The sequence below is a fragment of the Ranitomeya imitator genome, chromosome 9, assembly GCF_032444005.1.
Source record: "Ranitomeya imitator isolate aRanImi1 chromosome 9, aRanImi1.pri, whole genome shotgun sequence".
In the NCBI taxonomy this organism is placed as follows: domain Eukaryota; kingdom Metazoa; phylum Chordata; class Amphibia; order Anura; family Dendrobatidae; genus Ranitomeya; species Ranitomeya imitator.
The window spans coordinates 138,070,086-138,081,404 of record NC_091290.1 but is presented as its reverse complement, the minus strand read 5'-3'; positions in this window follow the sequence as shown (position 1 = coordinate 138,081,404).

Genomic DNA, 11,319 nt, shown 5'->3' with positions numbered 1-11,319 from the left:
AACTTTCCATATAATATATCTAACCATTGAATGCCAGTTTGTTTTAATCCAAACCTGTATTTACAATTAGGAACTGTAGTGCCAGTGCCTAAGGCGGCGCTCTGCGAATGGAGGTGTTACCTCCTCTATCTCTTGCCAGACCTTGTGCTACAGACTTGGTTCATTAGAGCCATAGAAGGACTGGATATTGCATCCCTAATAATGGCATTTAAATATGGCGGCAGAATGTCGATCCTTATAGGGCTACTTGTACAAAAATAAAAGTATTTTGAGGTTAAAAATCGATGGGGGACCAAAAACCAGCATCCCACTAAACAGCTTTTTTGCAGCTTCTGTTGTGGTCAGATGTGCAGAGCTGAAACATCCCAGCCTCAAATTCTGCAGCGGCTGTTTTCTGGGGCAGAGTTCCGGCAGAGTTCCGGCAGAGTTCCGGCAGAGTTCCGGCAGAGTTCCGGCAGAGTTCCGGCAGAGTTCCGGCAGAGTTCCGGCAGAGTTCCGGCAGAGTTCCGGCAGAGTTCCGGCAGAGTTCCGGCAGAGTTCCGGCAGAGTTCCGGCAGAGTTCCGGCAGAGTTCCGGCAGAGTTCCGGCAGAGTTCCGGCAGAGTTCCGGCAGAGTTCCGGCAGAGTTCCGGCAGAGTTCCGGCAGAGTTCCGGCAGAGTTCCGGCAGAGTTCCGGCAGAGTTCCGGCAGAGTTCCGGCAGAGTTCCGGCAGAGTTCCGGCAGAGTTCCGGCAGAGTTCCGGCAGAGTTCCGGCAGAGTTCCGGCAGAGTTCCGGCAGAGTTCCGGCAGAGTTCCGGCAGAGTTCCGGCAGAGTTCCGGCAGAGTTCCGGCAGAGTTCCGGCAGAGTTCCGCTTTCAGTCTGCAGGAGCATGTTGCTCCCCTGACAAAATCGTGAATTTCTCAGGAATAATGCGAAAAATAGAGACCGGAATCAATGCCGCCAACTTCCATAGGCCCATGTAGCCAGTTAAAGGGGGATAAACTTGCTTGCATATTCACTTTATAAATCCCTGTGCTTGAGGACGAAAAAGGATTTTTAACACAAAATATAAATTGCAAAGTTGCTTGTTTTTATGCGCACTTTTAAATTTTTACAAATTTTAAAAATAGATTAAAAACCCCCTTTAAATGCAGTGAAGACCCCCATCCTCTCAGAATTTCCCATCTAGGACTATAATACGAGTTATTATTCAGATTTCACTGTGTATAAACAGCGCAGAAGCCATTTACGGAAATTAAGGCAAGCGGTTATTTTTCCTTTTATTCTATTAGCTACCACCATCGCCAGTGACCCAGCGCTTCCAGTACAGGAGGATTTGTACTGGTGCACAATGGCTAAAAGCATACAGCAGCATTATGACCTAATCATCCCGGCAGAGTATGGGGGGGGGGATTGTTTGCCCCTCAGCCTCCCTGATAAATGTTCCTGCCTTTAACATTATAAAAAATAAAAAAAGAAATGAGTGGGTAAAAAATGATTGGGATATTCAGATAATGGTGAACACGGCTTCCAGTGTCTTTTTAGACATTGACGGGCAGGGCCGGCTCCAGGTTTTTGAGGGCCCCGGGCGAAAGAGTCTCAGTGGGCCCCCCCCCTTTAACACATACCCGATTTATGATGCACAGATATGGCAGAGAAATGTATAGTACAATGCCAGATTTCACTTCTTACATGAGTGACAGCTATTGTAAATTCTGCAGTGTATATATACAGGACACGAGGAGTGGTACTGTGCAGTGTATATATACACAGGAGGAAAGGTGCTGTGCTGTGTATATATACAGGAGAGGTGCTGTGCAATGTATACATACAGGAGGAAAGGTGCTGTGCAGTGTATATATACAGGGGGAAAGGTGCTGTGCAGTGTATATATACAGGAGAGGTGCTGTGCAGTGTCGTGAGCAGGGCGTTGTTGTATCAGAAAATCTTTTCTGTTTTGAGTTTTTCTATGAAACAAAGACTTTTCTACATAAACAACGTTGTTTGGTTTTGCGGCCCTAACAGATCTGTGCTACAAAGTAACATCGCTCGGGCATTAATGAGGGACCTGATGCTGAATCCTTTCCACAAACCCTAATGACCCAATTAGTGCCCCGTCATTAGAAGCTCATTAAACGCCTCCCTGTCCCGAGCAGTCATGTACAGTATGGGGGGATCCTGCAGCCCACCCGTGACTGCTCCATACCATACACTGCCCTCTGTCGCGCTCACTATTATCCTGTGCATTTCTCCTTCATCGTTACCCCATGTTACCCTTGTCACCCCCCACTACAGAGTAGCAGGGCAGCCAATGTCACCCCCTCCCGGACCCTAATGGCAGCAGGAAATGTCTGCTCCTCTATTGGGTTGGAACCTGATTTAATCAAGGAATAATGTGGATTTGTTGCCGGTGGCTGCAGGGGAAGGGTTAAGTGATGCCATGTCCTTGGTGGGAGCAGTGGCAGCTGCTGGGACCTGGACAGAGACAACCAATGTTGCTGTGACTGCACAGTGTGATGTGGAGGAGAGAAGCTGAGACTCCGGAGCAGAAATCACCCACATGCCAGCACTGGGCAGAGTCCCTCCAGTCACCAGCATGGGGCCACGGGGCCCCAACATACAGCCCACATGGCAGCAGCTCCCCTTCCTCCTGGCATCTGGTTAACCCCATTTATGCGGGTCAGATTGTTATATTTAAGGTTTAGCAATAACCTTCATACAGATGGGAAGGGGTTAAGCTTCTTCCTACCCCACTGGTGCAGGTTTGGTGCAGCATGCATGTATTCTGGGAGAGCTGGGCAGCTGGAGGCTGCACCCCACCAGCTGCTCCTCCAGACATCACCCACATTTTTAGGCAGCAGAGACAGACAGCAGCAGACTGAGCCACAGGACCAACTGCAATTATTGCTGGATACCTTTGCACTCTGGTAGGAGCTCCTCCGGAATCTTCCTGATAAGTTCAGCTCAGCAGCACTGTCTGCAGCCAGCCAGGGGCCAGAGCAGAGAAGTGCTCTCACCGCCCACAAACAGTCACGCTGGCTGCCTTCTCTTAACCCCTATGTGTGCCTGCCTGGCTGCACTGACTGAGTGAGAAGATGCTTGTGTCAGAGCTGGCACATAGGGGTTAAGAGAACGCAGCCAGCAGTGACTTTGTGGGCGGAGAGAGCATGTTATCTCCTGCTCTGCTCTCCCAGCTGCTAGTGGGCCCCCCTTTCTTCCCAAGGCCCCGGCATTTGCCGCTGTGCCGGGTGCTGACGCCGGCCCTGTTGACGGGGACGCTAAAAGGAAATCTATATTCATACATAGAGATGGACAATATGTTAAAAGCCTATACCGTTTCATCCCTCATCCACAGGTACTTGGATTATTACTGGTACAATGGGAACAAAACCCTTGTTGGCTTCTTTAGAAAACTTGTTGGCTTCTTTAGAAAACATAGCAGCTGCCTCGTCTACAAAGGGGACGTAGGAAAACGGAGATTAAGATCAGCACTACAGATCTTAGTTTGGCTTGGAGTTGCAATACCACAAGCAGCCAATGGACAGGAGTGGCGCTGTTTCTACGAAGGGAAAGGACCAGACATTTTTGTCACTTTAAAATCAGAGGTGGGGAACCTTATTTCTGCAAAGGGCAATTTGAAAATTTCTACCATCATTTGAGGGCCGCACAAAATTATTAACTTGAAAATTACCCTGCTATATGTGGTCAATTAATTAACTCACCCCTAATGTGACTACTGGAACGTGTTCTCTTTGGTACGACTGTGATGTTAGGCAATATTGAGCATGTTGCTTCTCTCATAATAAGTTTTGTAAATCATATACATCACATATGAGACGTCGCCGGGACTGCAGTATATACGTCACATAGGAGACGCCGGGACTGCTGTATAACCATCACATAGGAGACGCCGGGACTGCTGTATAACCATCACATAGGAGATGCCAGGACTGCTGTATAACCATCACATAGGAGAAGCCGGGACTGCTGTATAACCATCACATAGGAGACGCTGGGACTGCTGTATAACCATCACATAGGAGACGCTGGGACTGCTGTATAAGCATCACATAGGAGACGCCGGGACTGCTGTATAACCATCACATAGGAGATGCCAGGACTGCTGTATAACCATCACATAGGAGATGCCAGGACTGCTGTATAACCATCACATAGGAGACGCTGGGACTGCTGTATAAGCATCACATAGGAGACGCCGGGACTGCTGTATAACCATCACATAGGAGACGCCGGGACTGCTGTATAACCATCACATAGGAGACGCCGGGACTGCTGTATAACCATCACATAGACGCCGGGACTGCTGTATAACCATCACATAGGAGAAGCTGGGACTGCTGTATAACCATCACAAAGGAGATACCAGGACTGCTGTATAACCATCACATAGGAGAAGCTGGGACTGCTGTATAACCATCACAAAGGAGATACCAGGACTGCTGTATAACCATCACATAGGAGACGCTGGGACTGCTGTATAACCATCACAAAAAAAAACGCCAGGACTGCTGTATAACCATCACATAGGAGATGCTGGGACTGCTGTAAAACCATCACATAGGAGATGCCTGGACTGCTGTAAAACCATCACATAGGAGACACCAGGACTGCTGTTTAACCATCACATAGGAGATGCCAGGACTGCTGTATAACCTTTCACATAGACCTCAGTGGGGAGGGCATAGACATCACTGCTGAGTATATACATCATTGGGATTCTGGTGGCATGGACAACACTGGGCAGGGCTGGGAGGCATAGACATCACTGGGGAGCATATCCATAACTGGGGAGGCTGGCAGGCTGCTGCTGGCCTCCATCTGTGGGATGGGAGTGCATCACACTCTAACTACACCCACAAAGTACATCCTCAGTAGCAAATGGAGGGCCAGCAGCCAGCAAAACGCGACTACAGGTTAGAGCACTGCGATCCCTGTGAATCTGCCTAGGGGCCACAGAAAAGGGTAATTGTGGGCAGGAGGTTCCCAGCCTGTTTTAATTTAAGTTGCAGGACCCTTACCCCAATAGCAACATTAATCTTGAACCCTAAGGTCCCAGTTGATTCTGATGCCAGCCACATAATGCCCGAATAATTGATCTTTATCACAGCCATTCTGCAGTGCCCTCATAACCACCATGCCAGCTGCAAACACTCGATGGTCCCTACTGAAATCCTCACTTGCCATTGCAAGTCAGACACGGGATACAGCTGGGCACAAGAGACTTGCACTTTGTACCCTGAACCAAAAATTTATGAATCTGAGCCGATCATTTAAAGGGTTAATTAGCTGGGACATAATTGAAGGTAATTAGCTTAGGGCCAAAAAATAAATGAGTTATTCACTGTATCTGGGAGATTAGACGTGGCATCAAATACCAGGGCTAGTCACGTCACCTGGGGCCGGCACGGTGCCCAGCGCTGGCACACAGACTTGCCGCTTAGTAAGCGATGTCATTAAGTTGCAAATGCCCACTCTGCATCAGGACAAAATGCCAGGAGGAAATTATCTTGGGACGACGCGCTTACAAGTCAGATTTTATAGTGCAGGTGATACAACGTGCAAGAGTGACCCATTGAGCGACACAGCGTGCATGGCAAGTGCCCGGGGCAAGGAAAGTATCCATGGACTGAAGAGGGTCCCTGTGCAGAACAATATATGGGCCCTTCGTTGGTCAATAGCTCATCAATCCATCTTCTCTGTAGGTGGATGTGGCCCCATTACCTCTTCTGGCCCCATAAGTCACCTACGGTTTTCACCTATCCATTAATTGAACCCATTATCCACAAATATGCAGCACACCTGTAAAGATGACTTTGCAATCAGCTGCTGTGCTCTGCATAAGCAGTAAAAGAAATGACAGCACACAAAAAAATTAAAACGCATCCTTGCTGCACTTTGCATAGGCAGTAACTGAAATAAAGAAATCAGAATAATCATTAGACTCATCCTTGCTGTGCTCTGCATAGGCAGTCACATTACTCTGAATCAAGCTAATACTTGTTGGAAAATTCCCTAAGGGGTGGTCCTACTGAAATATGGACTGTAGAGGTGGGAGGGGAACAATACTTTGATGGCTGGGTTAACTGTCCCCTGGCACCCCCCACTGGAACCGGCAGTTGAAAAGCACAATAAAAGTAAATAAACCCCCCCAAAAAAACTGGAAAGTTATCATTGCGGCATAAAGGAACGATGATACAGAGTTTGGGGACAGTCCCTTTTACTACAAGCCAGAGACTTTTATTTCTAAACCTTTCATATAAATATATAATTTTTTTTTTCTTCCGACACCAATCACAATCCTTTCAAAGCAATGACCCCGGATCTACCCGCAATATCACAAATAGCATTATCAAAATGGTATAACTTTACAGCAATCACCCTGAGAACAGCGCTCCGGCAGCCTGATTACCGGTAATATCCTTGAAGCGCACAGAAAATCTATTTTTCTCATTAAATCCATATTCGGTCAGAAAGGTTAGTGGATTTTCTTGGAGTGTTTTTTGGAACAGACAGAACTGAAATGACCATTCGGTAGAATTATCGGCTCGGCCATTTCAGCCTGCAGAGGAAGTCAATCAAAAAGAAAAGTTTTGTTTTAAAGAGATCCTGATTTGAGGCTCATGCTGACACCGTGCCATGAATAGCCGGAATCAGACACTGGCTGTTTTATTACAGTCTTGTATTCTTAAATATTGCAGATTTTCTCAAAAAAAGGAAACAAAACCAAAAAGGAAACAAAACCAAAAAGGAAACAAAACCAAAAAGGAAACAAAACCAAAAAGGAAACAAAACCAAAAAGGAAACAAAACCAAAAAGGAAACAAAACCAAAAAGGAAACAAAACCAAAAAGGAAACAAAACCAAAAAGGAAACAAAACCAAAAAGGAAACAAAACCAAAAAGGAAACAAAACCAAAAAGGAAACAAAACCAAAAAGGAAACAAAACCAAAAAGGAAACAAAACCAAAAAGGAAACAAAACCAAAAAGGAAACAAAACCAAAAAGGAAACAAAACCAAAAAGGAAACAAAACCAAAAAGGAAACAAAACCAAAAAGGAAACAAAACCAAAAAGGAAACAAAACCAAAAAGGAAACAAAACCAAAAAAGGAAAAAAAGTTAAAAAAAACAACAAAAAAACAAAAACAAACATCACCAACCCCCCCAAAAACAAAGAAAACAGAAAAACGAAAGTAGAACAACCCCCACTGACTTGGAGTCTAAAGGATTGTTCACACTTTTGAGCAGGAAAAAAAAAAGCCGTTCCAGCAATGTGAATGAGATTCCTGGAATCTGATGCACACGCTGCTTATTTTTTCCTGGCGGGTTTGCACCAGTGTTTTATTAAATCTGTTGAGTGTCAATTCTTTTTGCGTTTCTCACATGTTCAAATGAATGGAAAGGGGCTAATGCATCAAAACATACATATTTTACTAATTTTTCCTGGGGAAAAAAAAAAATCTGCTGCAAAAACTAATGTGCACAAAGCCCAAGACACAGGTCCCGGACGGCTTCTCCTCTCCACATGACTGACTAGAAAGAAACGTGGGTAACAAGGAGATGCTCCACCACTGGCACTAGTCATGTAAGACACATAGGACACAAATCATTATGGCATTTGCCCCCTTTGATCTGGATTTTGGCTTTTTGCTTTAAAATCTGTGTATGTTATAGTATTTTACATGCATTGGTTTTAAATAATTTTCTCTATGTTTCGTCATTGTGGGCAAAGTTTGGAGATTCCGTCAGTTTTCAGCAGATCAATTGCAACGTTTTCAAAAGTTGCAAAGTTTTGCGCAAATATTTACACTGGAGAAAGGTTGAACTTGAAGAACTGAGGATTGGTTTTCAATCCATGTAACGTATGGCCAAAGTACAATTTGTACAGAGCCTTGGCCACATGGGTGATCTTTTGTGTACGGCGGACTCACAATTATGGGACCGTAGACAGCGGGAGAACAATGATCAATAACTGCAAAAATATACATGTGCAATACTTCTATTTCCTGCAGCAACTTCATATAGGTGTCCACATGGTTCCCATTTACATAAATCCTATACATAGGGAAAAAAAAAAACAATCAAAACCTTAAATTAGACACTATCTTATACATGGATGATGGAGCATTAGGGTATGTTCACACGTTGCGTTTTTGTACCATTTTTTTGTATGAAGTAGGTTTGGTGCATTTTTCTAAAATGTAAAGTGCTGTGGAATGTTAGCACTATAGAGTTATTTTTATTATTTTTTATTAAATTTATTATTATTATATATTATTTTACAGCATAAGATTCCTGAAACCTCAGGCACCTGCTGCTATTTTTTGTTTTCTGCACTCATTTTGAGCCCCGCTGCGGCTTTTGCCAAGATGTACATCAATAGCGTCAGCGTTTAAAAACACACATCACATGCAGAGGTTTTTCTGCCAACATTCCGATTTTTGGTGCAGAGAAAAAAAAAAAAAAGCAATCGGTGAACATACCGGTACCCCAATTCCAGGTTCCCGCAATGAGTTTTTGCTGTTGCAGATTTTCCGCAAGTAAAACAGGATATTTGCATTTTTTCTGAAAAAACGCAGAGTTAAAAAAAAACCAACTCATCATGTGAATGTAACCTTAGTACTAAAAAACACACACCATCTGTAAAGCCAAATTCTCACTGACCTGGCCACAACAAAGACCCTCCAGGAGTCACTGATTAGGAGGCTGGTTGTGGGAGGGTCTCCTTTTATAACCTCTTGTTCAGGGCAATTTGCCTCTTGGTTAACCCTTGATTAACCTGATGAGCGAGCGTGCTCGGATAAGGTGTTATTCCAGCGCGCTCGTGCGTTATTAGAGGGTCTTCGGTGGGTTCGAATACTATGTTCGAGACCCCGCGGCTGAATGTCGCTAATCACTATTTACAAATAAAGACGCAGATATAAACAATATAATATTAAGAGTTTTATGTTTATATAGAAATTTCTTTATTTTCACACAGTCGATTGCAGGGATTTCTCCGGATTTCGGTGTCCCGAGTACCATTGTGCCGCTCTTCATTTTTGATGTTTCCTCTTCACGTTCCAAAAGATAAATTTTTTTTTTGTAATTATTATTCAATAGAGTTGTATCAGGGCGAGCTGTAGTTTTTATTGCTATTATTTTGGGGTCTGGAGGACGTTTTATTCCATTTTATTCCAGCCATTCTTCGATTTTAATTTCACTTTTTATTTTTCCGACGTTCGCCATATAGGATAAAAATGATGATATTTTATTAGTTCGGGCAGTTGGAGTGCAAAATACGCTATTTTTTTAAATTTATATTACAGGAGATTCGGTGATATAAATTTTAATTTTATTTTTTTAAATATTTAACTTTTTTTTTTTCTTTTTTTCATTGGTCTTTTTTAAAGCAGCTGAACCAGGGATGACTTGTATAATACTGCAATATACTGAAACATTAACTATACAAACATGGCAGACACTGGGACGTTCTATAGTCTCCGGTCTGCCATGACAATGCCATTGGCACTCCACAATAGGTTTATGGAGGGGATCATGGGCATCAGAAGGGGTCACCTTCACCCTTTTTTTTCTGGTATGCACATGTGTGATTGTGGAGCATGATGAATCGATGTAGAACCCTGGTCTTAAGGCTATGCGCACACGTTCAGGATTTCTCGCAGAAAATTCCTGAGAAAAACCTGAAATTTTCTGCAAGAAATCTGCATGCATTTTTGACGCGCTTTTGATGCGTTTTTTCCGGACATTTCCCAATGCATTTTGTAGTGGGAAATCCGCAAAAAAAAACCCACAAAATTAATGAACATGCTGCGTTTTTTACCGCGATGCGTTTTTTTCGTGGAAAAAAACGCATCATGTGCACAAAACATGCGGAATTCATTCTAAATGATGGGATGCTTATTGTATGCGGGTTTTTTTTTGCGGTTTTATGGCATTTTTATCGTGAAAAAACCACGAAAAAAACAGCAACGTGTGCACACAGCCTAAAGGCGATGGACATCTTTGACATGGAAAAAAATAATTTTTACGTACCGGTATGTTAGTACGGTAGTTACTTTTATCTAATCCAATAGTACTAAGTTTCAGTTAGTGCAATCTTCATTCCTTCATTTATTTTCGACCCTTTTATTTGCAGTTTTTAGTCTTATCCAAGACCTTTTATGCCTCTCAGGAAAAAAAAAAAAAGATTCCGCTAGGGTATATCTTAAGATATCAACCACCAAAAAAAAAAAAAGAAAAAAATCCTAAAAAAAAAAAATATTTTATTAAATACTGTTAAAAGAATTTTGAAAAATTCAAAGTAAAAATTTTTGAAAAATTCAAAGTAAAATTTTTTTGAAAAATTCAAGGTAAAAATATTATAAAAACGGCACCTCTCGATCCTTAGGACAGAGGCTAGTATACGTATACACGGGGAGTTATGAAAAAATAGTATTCCTGACGTGTCCCTAATAATCTGGTAGCCTTCCTAACACCCTAATTTTCGATATGGCGCCCCCGCTCCACGTCGGCTGTCCCTTATATCCCTGTAAGCCCCTAATCGAAGAGAATCCATAAGTAATCCACTATGCATACCCTACAGAGTGTCTATGGCACTTGCTATGTGCCTAGACTTATTTTAGCTCTATTTATGTAGATCTCTATTTGTCTGCTAATTCTGAGTCTATCTCATAGATTTTTATTATTAGGTACTACAGTTGCAAAAATAATAGATGGTAAAGGCATATGGCTATATACTGTCTCAATTCAACAGTAGATGGGCAGCTGAATATAGAAGCATCAGAGAGATTTGATAACAGACTTAAACACGCAATAGAGCAGTCTGTATCAGTAATCGTTCGTATTTATAAAGCTCAGGAACATAGCGCCATTATATGTCCCACAAATAAGTGCCAATATATTCAACAAAAATAGAGTTCAATGGAGCAGAAAATCGGCATCTAAAAATCACCCATTTTCTTTGGTCTCCCCACTGTGGCATACTCCTATCATTGGTCCCCTGACATAAGGAGAGGGTGAAATGCGTAGGGACATGGGACTATTACTACGATTAAGCTAAGTGATCCATTGGGATCTTATTTATCTATTGGAAAAATGGGGTTATTTTTCTGTTTATGACCATATGCCAAATCTAATTGCCGGTCTACCGCATTGACTATATGACTTTGTACAGTTAAATTATCCTATGGGGAGTGCATTATACTATACAGGCCTATGGGGAGTGCATTATACTATAGAGACCTATAGGGAGTGCATTATACTATACAGGCCTATGGGGAGTGCATTATACTATAGAGACCTATAGGGAGTGCATTATACT